The following is a 17,713-nucleotide window of genomic DNA, read 5'->3' as shown; positions in this document are numbered from 1 at the left end:
TCAGAATACGAAGTTAAGCGTGCCTGGGCGAGAGCAGTACTAGGATTGGTGACCCCCTGGGAAGTCCTCGCGTTGCACGCTATTTCGTGTTTAACTATTTTTGATTACTTGTTGACAGACGATTTTCGGCTCAAATCATCTGAATCTCGATCGTGACCAGATAAGACATTTGAAATCAACGTAGCTCGGGCACTGCCGGATTTGGACAAAATTGTAGGCTAATTTTATTGTAAACGGGCAAACGAACGAGACTCAATACTCTGTAATAAGCTGGCGAAATTTTAGCAAAATTAATTCTCTAAGACACTCTAATTTGCGATTTTCCGCTTTTGTTAAGCTTTTGTTTCCTCTAGAAATCCGCTTAGAAAGTTCGAAATTCGATTCCGGTTCTATTTTATCATATCCCAGGCATAATAATAGCTTTACATTCGCTATTTTCTTCTTCTTATTTTTTTTCTATTTTCTGGGAACATTTAGCAATTTTTTTTGTCGTGATCCGATTCTGTGCGGAAGGGTATGACGCAGATTACTCCGGAGACGGTTAACTCTTTAAAAACAATTATTTCGACTGTTTTATCCATAATTAACGTAAACGGTCGCGACACGAGGAATGCCCAGGAAGTCACCCATCCTGGCTCTGTCATCGCTCCTGAACGCTTAACTTCATGGTTCTGATTGGGCGAGAGCAGTGCCATGTGTTGTCCATCGCCGCCCGCTCCACACGTACTCGAGGGGTATAAGAATAAACATCCCAGTCAATGTCGGTGCGATCATACCAACACTAATTCATCGGATCCCATCAGAACTCCGAAGTCAAGCGTGCTGGGCGATAGCAGTACTAGGATAAGTGACCCCTGGGAAGTTCTCGTGTTGCACGCCTTTTCTTGTTTTTCTATTTTTGATTACTTGTTGACAGAAGATTTTCGGCTCAAATCATCTTAATCTCGATCGGGACCAGATAAGACATGTGAAATCAACGTAGCTCGGCACTGCCGGATTTGGACAAAATTGTAGGCTAATTTGATTGTAACGGGCAACGAACGAGACTCATTACTGCAATGATTTGGTGAGATTTTAGCCGAATTCCTTCTCTAAGACCCTCTAATTTGCGATTTTCGTTCTGTTAAGCTTCGTTTCCTAGAAATCCTTAGGAAGTTCGAAATTCGATTTCGGTTCCATTTTATCGTATCCCAAGCATAATAATAGCTTTCCATTCGCTATTTTCTTCTTATTTTTTTATATTTTTGGAACATTTAGCGATTTTGTTGTCGTGAGCCATTCTGTGCGGAAGGGTATGACGCAGATACTCTGGAGACGGTTAACTCATTAAAAACAATTATTTCGACTGTTTTATCCATAGTTTACGTAAACGGTCGCGACACAGGACTCCCAGGGAAGTCACCGATCCTAGCTCTGCCATCACGCCAGAACGCTTAACTTCATGGTTTGATTGGGCGAGAGCAGTGCCGCGTGTTGTTCATCGCCCGCCACGCGCCACACGTACTCGAGTGATATAAAATAAACATCCACTCAATGTTGGGTGTGATCATAACAGCACTAATGCATCCGGTTCCCATCACAACACCGAAGTTAAGCGTGCTAGGGCGAGACCAGCACTAGGAGGGTTACCCTTGGGAAGTCCTCGTGTTGCACCCCTTTTCGTGTTTTTCAATTTTTGATTACGTGTGACAGACGATTTCGCTCAAATCATCTGAAAATCGATCGGGACCAATAAGACATTTGAAATCAACGTAGCTCGTGCACTGGCCGATTTGGACAAAATTGTAGGCGAATTTGATTGTAAAACGGGAAAAACGAATTCCTTCTCTAAGACCCTTTAATGAGTTAGCCGAATTCCGTCATCTAAGACCCTCTAATTATGCGCTTTTCGGCTTTTGTTAAGCTTCCGTTTTCCTTGAGAAATCCGCTTGGAAAGTCGAAATTCGATTCCGGTTCTATTTTATCGTATCCCAACATAATATAGCTTTCTATTCGCTATTTTTTTCTTCTTATTTCTTTATATTTTCGAGAAAATTTAGCGAGTTTTGGTGGCGTGAGCCAGTTCTGTGCGGAAGGGTATGACGTAGATTACTCCGGAGACGTTAACTCATTAAAAACAATTATTTTGACTGTTTTATCCATAGTTTACATAAATGGTCGCGACACAAGGACTGCCCAGGGAAGTCACCCATCCTAGCTCTGCCATCGCGCCAGAACGCTTAACTTCATGGTTATGATTGGGCGAGAGTAGTGCCGCGTGTTGTGCATCGCCGCCCGCTCCACACGTACTCGAGGGATACAAAAATAAACATCCCACTCAATATCGAGTGCGATCAAAGAGCACTAATTCACCGGATCCCATCAGAAATACAAAGTTTAGCGTGCTTGGGCGAGAGCAGTACTAGGATAGGTGACCCCCTTGGAAGTCCTCATGTTGCACGCCTTTTCGTGTTTTTCTATTTTTGATTACTTGTTGACAGAAGATTTTTGGCTCAAATCATCTGAATCTCGATCGGGACCAGATAAGACATGTGAAATCAACGTACCTCGGGCACTGCCGGATTAGGACAAAATTGTAGCCTAATTTGATTGTAAACGGGCAAATGAACGAGCCTCATTACCCTGCAATGATCTGGTGACAATTTAGCCGAATTCCTTCTCTAAGACCCTCTAATTTGCGAATTTCCGCTTCTTTTAAGCTTCCGTTTCCTCGAGAAATCAGCTTAGAAAGTTCGAAATTCGATTCCGGTTCTATTTTATCGTATCCCAGGCATAATAATAGCATTACTTTCGCTATTTTCTTTTTCTTATTTTTTTTTCTATTTTCTGGAAACATTTAGCAATTTTTGTTGTCGTGAGCCGGTTCTGTGCGGAAGTGTATGACGCAGATTACTCCGGAGACGGTTAACTCATTAAAAACAATTATTTAGACTGTTTTACCCATAATTTACGAAACGGTCGCGACACGAGGAATGCCCAGGGAGGTCACCCATCCTGGCTCTGTCATCGCTCCAGAACGCTTAACTTCATGGTTCTGATTGGGCGAGAGCAGTGCCGCGTGTTGTCCATCGCCGCCCACTCCACACATACTCGAGGGGTATAAGAATAAACATCCCAGTCAATGTCGAGTGCGATCATACCAGCACTTATGCACCAGATCCCATCAGAACTCTGAAGTTAATCGTGCTTGGGCGAGAGCAGTACTAGGATGGGGTCCCCTGGGAAGTCCTCGTGTTACACCTCTTTTCGTGTTTTTCTATTTTTGATTACTTGTTGACAGACGATTTTCGGCTCAAATCATCAGAATCTCGATCGGGACCAGATAAGACATGTTAAATCAATGTAGCTCGGGCACTGCCGGATTTGGAAAAATTTGAAAGGCTAATTTGATTGTAAACGGGCAAACGAACGAGACTCATTACTCCGCAATGAGCTGGCGAGATTTTAGCCGAATTCCATCACTAAGACCCTCTAATTTGCGATTTTCTGCTTCTGTCAAGTTTCCGTTTCCTCGAGAAATCCGCTTAGGAAGTTCGAAATTCGATTCTGGATCCATTTTATCGTATCCCAGGCATAATAATAGCTTTACATTCGTTATTTTCTTCTAATTTTTTTTATATTTTCTGGGAATATTTAGCGATTTTTGTTGTCGTAAGCTGGTTCTGTGCGGAAGGGTATGATGCAGATTACTCCGGAGATGGTAAACTCATTAAAAACAATTATTTCGACTGTTTTAGCCTTAATTTACGTAAACGGTTGCGACACGAGGACTGCCTAGGGAGGTTTCCCATCCTAGCTCTACCATCGCGCTAGAACGCTAAACTTCATGGTTCTGATTGGGAGAGAGAAGTGCCGCGTGTTGTTTGCCGCCCGCTCCACATGTACTCGAAGGATATAAGAATAAACATCCCACTCAATGTCGGGTGCGATCGTACCAGCACTAATGCAACGGATCCCATCAGAACTCCGAAGTAAAGCGTGCTTGGGCGAGAGCAGTACTTGGATGGGTGACCGCCTGGGAAGTCCTCGTGTTGCACAGCTTCTCGTGTTTTTCTATTTTTGATTACTTGTTGACAGAAGATTTTCCGCTCAAATCATCTGAATCTCAATCGGGACCAGAAAAGACATGTGAAATCAACGTAACTCGGGCACTGCCGGATTTGGACAAAATTGTAGGCTAATTTGATTGTAAACGTGCAAACGAACGAGACTCATTACTTGCAATGAGCTGGCGAGAGTTTAGCCAATTCCTTCTCTAAGACCATCTAATTTGCGATTTTCCGCTTCTGTTAAGCTTCTGTTTCCTCGAGGAATCTGCTTAGGAAGTTCGTAATTCGATTCCGATTCCATTTTATCGTATCCCAGGCATAATAATAGATTTACATTCGCTATTTTCTTATTCTTATTTTTTTTTCTATTTTCAGGGAACTTTTAGGGATTACTCCGGAGACAGTTAACTCATTAAAAACAATTATTTCGGCTGTTTTATCCATAGTTTACGTAAACGGTCGCGACACAAGGACAGCCCAGGGAAGTCACTGATCCTAGCTCGGCCATCGCCCCAGAACGCTTAACTTCATGGTTCTGATTGGGCGAGAGCGGTGCCGCGTGTTGTCCATCGCCGCCCACTCCACACATACTCGAGGGGTATAAGAATAAACATCCCAGTCAATGTCGGGTGCGATCATACCAGCACTTATGCACCAGATCCCATCAGAACTCTGAAGTTAATCGTGCTTGGGCGAGAGCAGTACTAGGATGGGGTCCCCTGGGAAGTCCTCGTGTTACACCCCTTTTCGTGTTTTTCTATTTTTGATTACTTGTTGACAGACGATTTTCGGCTCAATCATCAGAATCTCGATCGGGACCAGATAAGACATGTTAAATCAATGTAGCTCGGGCACTGCCAGGATTTGGAAAAATTTGAAGGCTAATTTGATTGTAAACGGGCAAACGAACGAGACTCATTACTCCGCAATGAGCTGGCGAGATTTTAGCCGAATTCCATCACTAAGACCCTCTAATTTGCGATTTTCTGCTTCTGTCAAGTTTCCGTTTCCTCGAGAAATCCGCTTAGGAAGTTCGAAATTCGATTCTGGATCCATTTTATCGTATCCCAGGCATAATAATAGCTTTACATTCGTTATTTTCTTCTTATTTTTTTTATTTTCTGGGAATATTTAGCGATTTTTGTTGTCGTAAGCCGGTTCTGTGCGGAAGGGTATGATGCAGATTACTCCGGAGATGGTAAACTCATTAAAAACAATTATTTCGACTGTTTTAGCCTTAATTTACGTAAACGGTTGCGACACGAGGACTGCCTAGGGAGGTTTCCCATCCTAGCTCTACCATCGCGCTAGAACGCTAAACTTCATGGTTCTGATTGGGAGAGAGAAGTGCCGCGTGTTGTTTGCCGCCCGCTCCACACGTACTCGAAGGATATAAGAATAAACATCCCACTCAATGTCGGGTGCGATCATACCAGCACTAATGCACCGGATCCCATCAGAACTCCGAAGTAAAGCGTGCTTGGGACGAGAGCAGTACTTGGATGGGTGATCCGCCTGGGAAGTCCTCGTGTTGCACCCCTTTTCGTGTTTTTCTATTTTTGATTACTTGTTGACAGAAGATTTTCCGCTCAAATCATCTGAATCTCAATCGGGACCAGAAAAGACATGTGAAATCAACGTAACTCGGGCACTGCCGGATTTGGACAAAATTGTAGGCTAATTTGATTGTAAACGTGCAAACGAACGAGACTCATTACTCCGCAATGAGCTGGCGAGAGTTTAGCCAATTCCTTCTCGAAGACCATCTAATTTGCGATTTTCCGCTTCTGTTAAGCTTCTGTTTCCTCGAGGAATCTGCTTAGGAAGTTCGTAATTCGATTCCGATTCCATTTTATCGTATCCCAGGCATAATAATAGCTTTACATTCGCTATTTTCTTATTCTTATTTTTTTTTCTATTTTCAGGGAACTTTTAGGGATTACTCCGGAGACAGTTAACTCATTAAAAACAATTATTTCGACTGTTTTATCCATAGTTTACGTAAACGGTCGCGACACAAGGACTGCCCAGGGAAGTCACTGATCCTAGCTCTACCATCGCCCCAGAACGCTTAACTTCATAGTTCTGATTGGACGAGAGCAGTGCCGCATGTTGTCCATCGCAGCCCGCTCCACACGTACTCGAGAGATATAAGAATAAACATCCCACTCAATGTCGGGGGCGATCATACCAGCACTAATTCACCGGATCCCATCAGAACTCCGAAGTTAAGCGTGCTTGGGCGAGAGATGTACTAGGATGGGTGACCCCCTGGGAAGTCCTCGTGTTGCACGTCTTTTCATGTTTTTCTATTTTTGATTACTTGTTGACAGACGATTTTCGGCTCAAATCATCTGAATCTCGATCGGGACCAGATAAACCATGTGAAATCAACGTAGCTCGGGTACTGCCGGATTTGGACAAAATTGTAGGCTAATTTGATTGTAAACGGACAAACGAACGAGACTCATTACTCCGCAATGAGGTGGCGAGATTTTAGCCGAATTTCTTCTCTAAGACCCTCTAATTTGCGATTTTCCGCTTCTGTTAAGCTTCCATTTCCTGTAGAAATCCGCTTAGGAAGTTTGAAATTCGATTCCGGTTCCATTTTATCGTATCCCAGGCATAATAATAGCTTTACATTCGCTATTTTCTTCTTCTTATTTTTTTTCTATTTTCTGGGAACATTTAGCGATTTTTTTTGTCGTGAGCTGGTTCTGTGCGGAAGGGTATGATGCAGATTACTCTTGAGACGGTTAACTCATTAAAAACAATTATTTCGACTGTTTTAGCCTTAATTTACGTAAACAATCGCGACACGAGTACTGCCTAGGGAGGTCACCCATCCTTGTTCTGCCATCGCGCTAGAACGCTTAACTTCATGGTTCTGATTGGGCGAGAGCAGTGCCGCGTGTTGTCCATCGCCGCCCGCTCCACACGTACTCGAGGGATATAAAAATAAACATCCCACTCAATGTCGGGTGCGATCATACCAGCACTAATGCATTGGATCCCATCAGAACTCCTGTAAGGCCCGAGATTTTGTTACTGTAATCTGAGATTAATCTGAAATGATTTATTTATTTATTTAAAGATGATTATATACGGAACGGATCAGATCGGGAGAGCCGAAAGAAAGAATCACATTAGGTGTGAAGAATATAATCGGCGCACATGCGCGGCTTGAATGCGCGCATATGCGCGGAACGTCCAGAGAGTTCGGCGCACATGCGCGGCGGAAGGGCGCGCATATGCGCGAGTAAGGGAATGTGCGAGACAGAACATCTCGCGCATATGCGCGAGAAATGTCGCGCATATGCGCTAGAGGATAAACCACAAGGTGCCGGGCAGAAAGCCAGGCGCATATGCGCGACCTTGTCCGCGCATATGCGCGAGGCATGCAAAACGAAAGGATGCCACTTGCCATCACCGTGCGACGTGTATATGTATATATATATATATAAGCAAAGTCAAATTCTCAGAAATAAGAAGAAGAGAGGAACCGAAGCTCCAAGTTCCTGATGTGCGAAAATTGAACGCCACGCAAATTCCGTCTGTCTGATTTTGAATCCGAGTACGGTATCGTGTTAATAGCGACGACAGCTACAACTAGACGTAAGTTTTGTTACGTTTAGACATGATTTGAATTTATGATATTGTCAGAATTGAATATGAATCAGATATGATGTTCCTGCTACAGTAGGCATTGTATAATTGAAGTCAGATTAAAGAATAGACTGGTTATACAATTATTATGAATTTCAGAGTTGATTTAGTTGAGATTCTATATCAGAGTTGTGTTATTATTCAAATTTTGAATTGTACGGATACTGATTATGTATTCTGGTATTATATCTGTGATGTTGAGATTGACGGGGTATCAAGACTGTATTGTTATGCTGTCGAAACATCAGTAGATTGATATTGATCAGATTCAGTAATGATTTCGATTGTATCGTGATATCATTGATATGAATTAGATTGTACCTTGTTCAGATATGGATCAGATTATATACCGATTTGAGTATTGATCAGAACGGGTCTTGAATTGAGTTATATACTGATATGGTATTTATGTGACTTGTCATTGCCAGACTGGGTATGGACAGATTGACATACAAGACTTCGTCTACATCAGATCGTGAAGAGAAAGGTATAAATAAATGTTGATTCGGGATTGCACAACTCGAGTTAGGTTTGACTTGAGTTTCCCAAAATCACATACTTTACTTTATTGCATTGATATTTGCAGATTATCAGATTGATATGTTTAGTCTATTGAATTATAGCAGAGCCAGAGTTTGAGTCTAGGGCAGATCAGCCTAGCTAGGGCAGAACCGCCGAGTCTTTGAAAGAACCGCGTAGACTCTAGACTTACGGTGTATCGATGAGCTTAGATGTAGATCGACGTCTATTGTAGACATTCGATACAGCATACCAAAGTCTAAATTAGATCAGGATCCCTAGATTAGAATGAGAGATGAGTCGAGTCTTAGATATTGAGACTAGAATTTGATTTACAGATCCGTATTGATTTATGTTTCGTAGATTACGATTCATGTTTTATTTACAGACTGGTATTGATACATGTTGTTTGATTATGCTACATGTGATAAGATATAATTCATGCTTTTATGTTAATTCAGTTAACTGCATGTATACATTATTTATACTGGGATTTATTCTCAGCGGAGTATCCGACTGTTGTCTTGTTTTTTATGTGTGCATGACAACAGGTGGGACAGGATCGGGGTCAAGAAGATGATGAGAGAAGACGAGTTTAGAGTGGTGATTCCGGACTTATTGTAGATTTGGTTTAATACTTAAAATTTAGTAGTTGAACCTTAGACTAGTTTGAATAATTATTGTACATTATTGTACTTATATAATGAGATGTATATTAGTTACATTCCATTACGCTCCGCACTTGCATTTTAAAAAGAAAAAATTTTAGACCCTGATTATCTGAATTGATAATTAACTTCCAAAGATGATTAAGACAAACGATTAGCGTCCGGGACCCCACAACAGGTGGTATCAGAGCGATAGATCCTTTAGACTGAGATAGAAGAGAATGAGCGGGGTAGATAGATTGAGTTTTCTTTCCTTGCATGTGATTGCTAGCGTGAGAATTATTTTAATGTTGAACGACATTGCGTATGCTAGCATGACATTAGGCTTTACTGCTTCGAAATACATGGTTACCTGATTATCTGATTTGAGTTGGTATTATGTATTATTGAGTATGAATCAGATCTGATTCATGATCAGCAGTAAGATGATCAGAGAAAGATTTGGAACAGATTTGTAGTATTTGAGTACTAATGTTTTGATAAGCAGATATACCTCCACGGAGAATTCCAGAAAAGGGGTAGTACTTCGACTGAACAGATAGATGTATCAGAAACTCATATGGAAATACAGTTGAAAGAATTTCAGGTATTTCAGCCGCCGAACTTGAGTGGTACCGAGACGTCTGAAGATTGTGAGAACTGGTTTGATGACATAGAAATACTGTTTGATTTACTTAATAATTCAGATGAGCAGAGAATTAAACTGATATTCCACTAGTTACGAGAGACTGCCAGGAGTTGGTGGATTACAAGTAAAAGAATGCTAGAACAGAGAGGTACAGTGATTTCGTGGGAAATATTCAGAACTGAATTTTATCGAAGATTTTTCTCAGTTTCGTACCGAGAGGACAAGAAAGCAGAGTTTGAGAACTTGAGACAAGGTCAACTGAATATTGAAGAATATGTTGCTAAATTCTCTACTCTACTGCGTTTTGCTCCTAATGTAATTGGAAATGATGAAGCTGTAGCGGATCAGTTCATTAGAGGATTGAACTCGGAGATAGTTGCATTGATGAATATGCAGCGACCTTATCATTTTTCTGATGCATTGAGTAAAGCGAAGAGAGCGGAGGCGAGTCTGATTAGACAACTAAAAAGGGTGTGTGCGATGCAACCCCAGACACAGCAATCCCCTCTCCGATTTGATCGCGGCAGCACGAGTGGAAAGCAAGATTTGCTGAAAGCTCGAAAGAAACCATTCAAGAAGTTAAGGAGCGGACTGAGCGGTTCAACTAGCTCCAGTGGTTCCAGCTCAAGTTATACTGGAGTGTATTGCAAGATTTGCGGAGGGAGACATTCCACAGGGCAATGCTAGGGAGTGACTGGTAGTTGTCGTATCTGCCGACAGCCGGGACACTTTGCTAGAGTTTGTCCCCAGAGAGATTCCCGCAGATTTCAGAGAGCTAGACCATCTGGTGGTAGTGACCGAGGAACAGACCCAAGAGGCACTTGATGATATAGTGGCAAGTACTGTTCTTTTATGATTATATTGCATATGTATTGATATATATTAATGCATTTCTTACAATTGTCTCTGACTTAGTTGCATTGATATATACGGTACCTGTTGGGTCTGTATTGCGGTAGTATTAATTTTTGTACCTTCTGGGAAAGAAAAATTGATATCAGAGATTTCTGTGATATATTGTATACTACAGTAAGATGAGAATGAGATCGAGTTAAATTATGATGTACTTGTGTTTTCTGATTTGATTGCATGATTGACATTAATATGCTGAACAAGTACAGAACTATTATAGATTCCTTTCAGGAGAGTATAAGATTCAGACCAGATATGGCTGATGAGTAGAGATTTCACGGTAAGGATTCTAGATTCAGAATTCCTTTGATATTTATGTTGTCTAGGGACTCGATTGTTGCAGAAAGGAGCAGATGGCATCCTTATGTATTCAGTAGACATACTGAAATCGAGTCTAGCATTGGCAGATTTGCCAATGATGTACGAGTTAGCTGATGTTTGCCCAGATAAGATTTCAGATTTGCTTTATATCAGAAAGATATATTTCAGAATTGAATTGAGACCAGATAATGTTTATTGTTTTAGAATTCAGTACAGAATGATATTGAATGTCCAGAATGACACTGAATGAATTGAAAGAATTAAAAGATCAGTAGAAGAGTACCGACAAGGAGTTACATCTGATTTATTGTTTCTCTTGGCATATTTCAGTATGTTCAGAGATATTCTGATGATTTCATGCTCGTTGTATCTATGATATTTTGATATATTCGCAGCATCTGATTGATTGAATCGAATAACTGAAGATTGAATGGGATATTCTGAGAAATGTGATTATTGTATACAGAAATTTTTCAGATATGAATTCTGCTTGAAACAGATTGTATTCAGAGTGTGCGATATCTGAAGTTAGCATACCGATTGTTCTTGACACAGTTAAAATTGTGATCAGTGACTGAGAACGATACCGATATCAGAAATATCAGAGAATTTATTTTGTCAGAGTGGGCAGATTGTATTATCCGAGTATGTTTTGAACTGCTTGAGAATTGTTAGCTTCTAGATCAGTATAGATTATTGATATTCCGAATCTGATTTGATAGTACGGTTATTCTGAGTCAGTGTTTGATATAGATTATTCAAACCGAATCAGAACTGAATTCAAGAATTACAGCAGTTCAGAAATATAATCAGAATGTCCAGAACTTAATTTCGATAATCAGAGCAGAGCATCGATCAGGGTGACAGATATGTGATTTTTACTGTATGAAAATGATTATCTTGTAATGTCAAATGTTTCAGAATTGTACAACAGAATTTGATATCGATAATCAGAACCGAATACCAGGTAGGTATTTTTCTTTAATTTATATTATTAACTGATTGTTTATACCAAATAGTTCGAATTGGAAATGACAGATTGGGTCAGAAGCGCACAGAAATGGATTCAGTAGTCGTTCAGGTAACAGAAAGTATATGATAATTCGAACAGATAGTTTTTATATAGACAGATTAAATCAGTTGTGACAGAATTGGTACTGAAATGTTGGTAGAACTTGTACTAAAATGTCTGAATTGCCAATAAATGAAGACAGAAAGATAGAAATCAAAAGATTTATTACAGAATTTGTATATTTCTGACTAGACATGGGGAGTATACTTCGATGAATTCCGTAATGAGATCACTGCAATACTTTCCAGATTGTGATGTAATGTGATTGTGATTGACAGATTGTTCAATCTATATCTATTAGTTTGTACCAGATAACGTACAAACATGACCAAATGACACAGATCGATGTTAGAAAAGTGGTCAGAATAGCTAGAATGCCGAAGTAGAGTATATCAGATTGTGATTTTGCTTGATTTTGTGCTTGTGGCAGAATATACCACGAACTCTTTTCTATACTATCCAGATATGGGAAGTTATTTATAGAGCCGTAGTGCTGGATGTTAGCACTAGTGAAAACGAAACATTATTACTTTGTGCATTCTGGTCCAATGAGAACTGCAGATTTCCTGCGTATAAGGATAATGACTCAAAGATATCTGAGATAAGATCTGATACAGTCTGAGATAGAGCAAGAAAAATGGAACTGATTCAGAAGAAAATGAAAAATTATTCTGTTGTTGAAAACACAGTAAGATTTTCAAAATAGCAAAGAGATTATTTGAAAGACAGAATCTGATATGAGATTGAGATTTCAGAATTGATTCATTGAGATGAGTTTCTGATTTAAACTCTGTATACATTCTTCTGATATATCTGAATTGGTTACTTGCGAGTTCGAGGACGAACTCCGATCTAAGAGGGGGAGAAATGTAAGGCCCGAGATTTTGTTACTGTAATCTGAGATTAATCTGAAATGATTTATTTATTTATTTAAAGATGATTATAGACGGAACGGATCAGATCGGGAGAGCCGAAAGAAGAAATCACATTAGGTGTGAAGAATATAATCGGCGCACATGCGCGGCTTGAATGCGCACATATGCGCGGAACGTCCAGAGAGTTCGGCGCACATGCGCGGCGGAAGGCGCGCATATGCGCGAGTAAGGGAATGTGCGAGACAGAACATCTCGCGCATATGCGCGAGAAATATCTCGCATATGCGCGAGAGGATAAACCACAAGGTGCCGGGCAGAAAGCCAGGCGCATATGCGCGACCTTGTGCGCGCATATGCGCGAGGCATGCAAAACGAAAGGATGCCACTTGCCATCACCGTGTGACGTGTATATGTATATATATATATATAAGCAACGTCAAATTCTCAGAAATAAGAGGAAGAGAGGAACCGAAGCTCCAAGTTCCTGATGTGCGAAAATTGAACGCCACGCAAATTCCGTCTGTCTGATTTTGAATCCGAGTACGGTATCGTGTTACTAGCAACGACAGCTACAACTGGACGTAAGTTTTGTTACGTTTAGACATGATTTGAATTTATGATATTGTCAGAATTGAATATGAATCAGATATGATGTTCCTGCTACAGTAGGCATTGTATAATTGAAGTCAGATTAAAGAATAGACTGGTTATACAATTATTATGAATGTTAGAGTTGATTTAGTTGAGATTCTATATCAGAGTTGTGTTATTATTCAAATTTTGAATTGTACGGATACTGATTATGTATTCTGGTATTATATCTGTGATGTTGAGATTGACGGGGTATCAAGACTGTATTGTTATGCTGTCGAAACATAAGTAGATTGATATTGAACAGATTCAGTATTGATTGAGATTGATCAGATTCAGTAATGATTTCGATTGTATCGTGATATCATTGATATGAATTAGATTGTACCTTGTTCAGATATGGATCAGATTATATACCGATTTGAGTATTGATCAGAACGGGTCTTGAATTGAGTTATATACTGATATGGTATTTATGTGACTTGTCATTGCCAGACTGGGTATGGGCAGATTGACATACAAGACTTCGTCTTCATCAGATCGTGAAGAGAAAGGTATAAATAAATGTTGATTCGGGATTGCACAACTCGAGTTAGGTTTGACTTGAGTTTCCCAAAATCACATACTTTACCTTATTGCATTGATATTTGCAGATTATCAGATTGATATGTTTAGTCTATTGAATTATAGCAGAGCCAGAGTTTGAGTCTAGGGCAGATCAGCCTAGATAGGGCAGAACCGCCGAGTCTTTGACAGAACCGCCGAGTCTTTGACAGAACCGCATAGACTCTAGACTTGCGGTGTATCGATGAGCTTAGATGTAGATCGACGTCTATGTAGACATTCGATACAGCATACCAAAGTCTAAATTAGATCAGGATCCCTAGATTAGAATGAGAGATGAGTCGAGTCTTAGATATTGAGACTAGAATTTGATTTACAGATCCGTATTGATTTATGTTTCGTAGATTACGATTCATGTTTTATTTACAGACTGGTATTGATACATGTTGTTTGGTTATGCTACATGTGATAAGATATAATTCATGCTTTTATGTTAATTCAGTTAATTGCATGTATACATTATTTATACTTGGATTTATTCTCAGCGGAGTATCCGACTGTTGTCTTGTTTTGTATGTGTGCATGACAACAGGTGGGACAGGATCGGGGTCAAGAAGATGATGAGAGAAGACGAGTTTAGAGTGGTGATTCCGGACTTATTGTAGATTTGGTTTAATACTTAAAATTTAGTAGTTGAACCTTAGACTAGTTTGAATAATTATTGTACATTATTGTACTTATATAATGAGATGTATATTAGTTACATTCCATTACGCTCCGCACTTGCATTTTAAAAAGAAAAAATTTTAGACCCTGATTATCTGAATTGATAATTAACTTCCAAAGATGATTAAGAAAACGATTAGCGTCCGGGACCCCACAACAGGTGGTATCAGAGCGATAGATCCTTTAGACTGAGATAGAAGAGAATGAGCGGGGTAGATAGATTGAGTTTTCTTTCCTTGCATGTGATTGCTAGCGTGAGAATTATTTTAATGTTGAACGACATTGCGTATGCTAGCATGACATTAGGCTTTACTGCTTCGAAATACATGGTTACCTGATTATCTGATTTGAGTTGGTATTATGTATTATTGAGTATGAATCAGATCTGATTCATGATCAGCAGTAAGATGATCAGAGAAAGATTTGGAACAGATTTGTAGTATTTGAGTACTAATGTTTTGATAAGAAGATATACCTCCACGGAGAATTCCAGAAAGGGGTAGTACTTCGACTGAACAGATAGATGTATCAGAAACTCATATGGAAATACAGTTGAAAGAATTTCAGGTATTTCAGCCGCCGAACTTGAGTGGTACCGAGACGTCTGAAGATTGTGAACCTTAGACTAGTTTGAATAATTGTTGTACATTATTGTACTTATATACTGAGATGTATATTAGTTACATTCCATTACGCTCCGCACTTGCATTTTAAAAAGAAAAATTTTTAGACCCTGATTATCTGAATTGATAATTAACTCCCAAAGATGATTAAGAAAACGATTAGCGTCCGGGACCCCACAACTCCGAAGTTAAGAGTGCTTGGGCGAGAGAAGTACTAGGATGGGTGACCCCCTGGGAAGTCCTCGTGTTGCACCCCTTTTAGTGTTTTTCTATTTTTGATTACTTGTTGACAGACGATTTTCGGCTCAAATCATCGGAATCTCGACCAGGACCAGGTAAGACATGTGAAATCAACGTAGCTCGGGCACTGCCGGATTTGGACAAAATTGTAGCCTAATTTGATTGTAAACGGGCAAACGAACGAAACTCATTACTCCGCAATGAGCTGGCGAGATTTTAGCCGAATTCCTTCTCTAAGACCCTCTAATTTGCGATTTTCCGCTTCTGTTAAGCTTTCGTTTCCTCGAGAAATCCGCTTAGGAAGTTCGAAATTCGATTTCGGTTCCATTTATCGTATCCCAAGCATAATAATAGCTTTACATTTGTTATTTTCATCTTCTTATTTTTTTCTATTTTCTGGGAACATTAAGCGATTTTTGTTATCGTGAGCCGGTTCTGTGCGGAAGGGTATGACGCAGATTACTCCAGAGACGGTTAACTCATTAAAAACAATTATTTCGACTGTTTTATCCATAATTTACGTAAACGGTTGCGACACGAGAACTGCCCAAAGAGGTCACCCAACCTAGCTCTGCCATTGCGCCAGAACGCTTAACATCATGGTTCTGATTGGGCGAGAGCAGTGCCGCGTGTTGTCCATCGCCGCCCGCTCCACACGTACTCGAGGAATATAAGAATAAACATCCCACTTAATTTCGGGTGCGATCATACCAGCACTAATGCACCGGATCCCATCAAAAATCCGAAGTTAAGCGTGCTTGGGCGAGAGCAGTACTAGGATGGGTGACCCCCTGGAAAGTCCTCGTGTTACACCCCTTTTCGTGTTTTTCTATTTTGGATTACTTGTTGACAGACGATTTTCGGCTCAAATCATCTGAATCTTGATCGTGATCAGATAAGACATGTGAAATCAACGTAGCTCGGGCACTGTCGGATTTGACAAAATTGTAGGCTAATTTGGTTGTAAATGGGCAAACGAACGAGATTCATTACTCTGCAATGATTTGGCGAGAGTTTAGCCGAATTCCTTCTCTAAGACCCTCTAATTTGCGATTTTTCGCTTCTGTTAAGCTTCCATTTCCTCGAGAAATCCGCTTAGGAAGTTCAAAATTCGATTTCGGTTCCATTTTATCGTATCCCAAGTATAATAATAGCTTTACATTCGTTATTTTATTCTTCTTATTTTTTTCTATTTTATGGGAACATTTAGCGATTTTTGTTGTCGTGAGCCGGTTCTGTGCGGAAGGGAATGACGTTGATTACTCCGAAGATGGTTATCTCATTAAAAACAATTATTTCGACTGTTTTAGCCTTAATTTACGTAAATGGTCGCGACACGAGGACTGCCCAGGGAGGTCACCCATCCTAGCTCTGCCATCGCGCCAGAACGCTTAACTTCATGGTTCTGATTGGGCGAGAGCAGTGCCGCATGTTGTCCAACGTCGCCCGCTCCACATGTACTCGAGGGATATAAATATAAACATCCCACTCAATGTCGGGTGCGATCATACCAGCACTAATGCATCGGATCCTATCAGAACTCCGAAGTTAAGCGTGCTAGGGCGAGAGAAGTACTAGGAAGGGTGACCCCCCCTGGAAAGTCCTCCTGTTGCACCCCTTTTCGTGTTTTTCTATTTTTGATTACTTGTTGACAGACGATTTTCGGCTCAAATCATCGGAATCTTGATCGGGACCAGATAAGACATGTGAAATCAACGTAGCTCGGGCACTGCCGGATTTGGACAAAATTGTAGCCTAATTTGATTGTAAACGGGAAAACAAACGAGAATAATTACTCCGCAACAAGGTGGCGAGATTTTAGCCCAATTCCTTCTCTAAGACCCTCTAATTTGCGATTTTCAGCTTCTATTAAGCTTCTGTTTCCTCGAGAAATCCGCTTAGGAAGTTCAAAATTCGATTCCGGTTCCATTTTATCGTATCGTAGGCATAATAATAGCTTTACATTCGCTATTTCTTCTTCTTATTTTTTTTCTATTTTCTGGGAACATTTAACAATTTTTTTGTCGTGCGGAAGGGTATGATGCAGATTACTCTGGAGATGGTTAACTCATTAAAAACAATTATTTCTACTGTTTTAGCCTTAATTTACGTAAATGGTCGCGACACAAGGACTGCCCAGGGAGGTCACCCATCCTAGCTCTGCCATCGCGCCAGAACGCTTAACTTCATGGTTCTGATTGGGCGAGAGCAGTGCCGCATGTTGTCCAACGCCGCCCGCTCCACACGTACTCGAGGGAT

General features: G+C 40.4%; 6 non-coding genes and 3 pseudogenes across 6 annotated transcripts; all 9 read left to right on the top strand.

Annotated features, from left to right (window-relative positions):
- Nucleotides 1-762: 762 nt before the first annotated feature.
- LOC142535468 (5S ribosomal RNA) lies at nucleotides 763-879 on the top strand (annotated as a pseudogene).
- Nucleotides 880-1,538: 659 nt separating this feature from the next.
- LOC142535467 (5S ribosomal RNA) lies at nucleotides 1,539-1,656 on the top strand (annotated as a pseudogene).
- A 1,470-nt stretch (nucleotides 1,657-3,126) lies between these two features.
- LOC142535460 (5S ribosomal RNA) lies at nucleotides 3,127-3,243 on the top strand. Its single transcript, XR_012817550.1, has one exon. It is a non-coding gene; the product is annotated as a 5S ribosomal RNA (ribosomal RNA).
- A 678-nt stretch (nucleotides 3,244-3,921) lies between these two features.
- On the top strand, nucleotides 3,922-4,040 carry LOC142535470 (5S ribosomal RNA). Its single transcript, XR_012817553.1, has one exon. It is a non-coding gene; the product is annotated as a 5S ribosomal RNA (ribosomal RNA).
- A 636-nt stretch (nucleotides 4,041-4,676) lies between these two features.
- On the top strand, nucleotides 4,677-4,793 carry LOC142535458 (5S ribosomal RNA). The gene has a single exon (XR_012817548.1). It is a non-coding gene; the product is annotated as a 5S ribosomal RNA (ribosomal RNA).
- A 675-nt stretch (nucleotides 4,794-5,468) lies between these two features.
- Nucleotides 5,469-5,589, top strand: LOC142535469 (5S ribosomal RNA). The gene has a single exon (XR_012817552.1). It is a non-coding gene; the product is annotated as a 5S ribosomal RNA (ribosomal RNA).
- A 637-nt stretch (nucleotides 5,590-6,226) lies between these two features.
- Nucleotides 6,227-6,345, top strand: LOC142535465 (5S ribosomal RNA). Its single transcript, XR_012817551.1, has one exon. It is a non-coding gene; the product is annotated as a 5S ribosomal RNA (ribosomal RNA).
- A 9,806-nt stretch (nucleotides 6,346-16,151) lies between these two features.
- Nucleotides 16,152-16,270, top strand: LOC142535471 (5S ribosomal RNA). The gene has a single exon (XR_012817554.1). It is a non-coding gene; the product is annotated as a 5S ribosomal RNA (ribosomal RNA).
- A 681-nt stretch (nucleotides 16,271-16,951) lies between these two features.
- LOC142535461 (5S ribosomal RNA) lies at nucleotides 16,952-17,072 on the top strand (annotated as a pseudogene).
- The last annotated feature ends 641 nt before the right edge of the window (nucleotides 17,073-17,713 follow it).

This window comes from Primulina tabacum, unplaced genomic scaffold (genome assembly GCF_025594145.1).
Source record: "Primulina tabacum isolate GXHZ01 unplaced genomic scaffold, ASM2559414v2 Contig1048, whole genome shotgun sequence".
Classification (NCBI taxonomy): Eukaryota; Viridiplantae; Streptophyta; class Magnoliopsida; order Lamiales; family Gesneriaceae; genus Primulina; species Primulina tabacum.
This window is presented reverse-complemented; position numbering and strand designations above follow the sequence as displayed.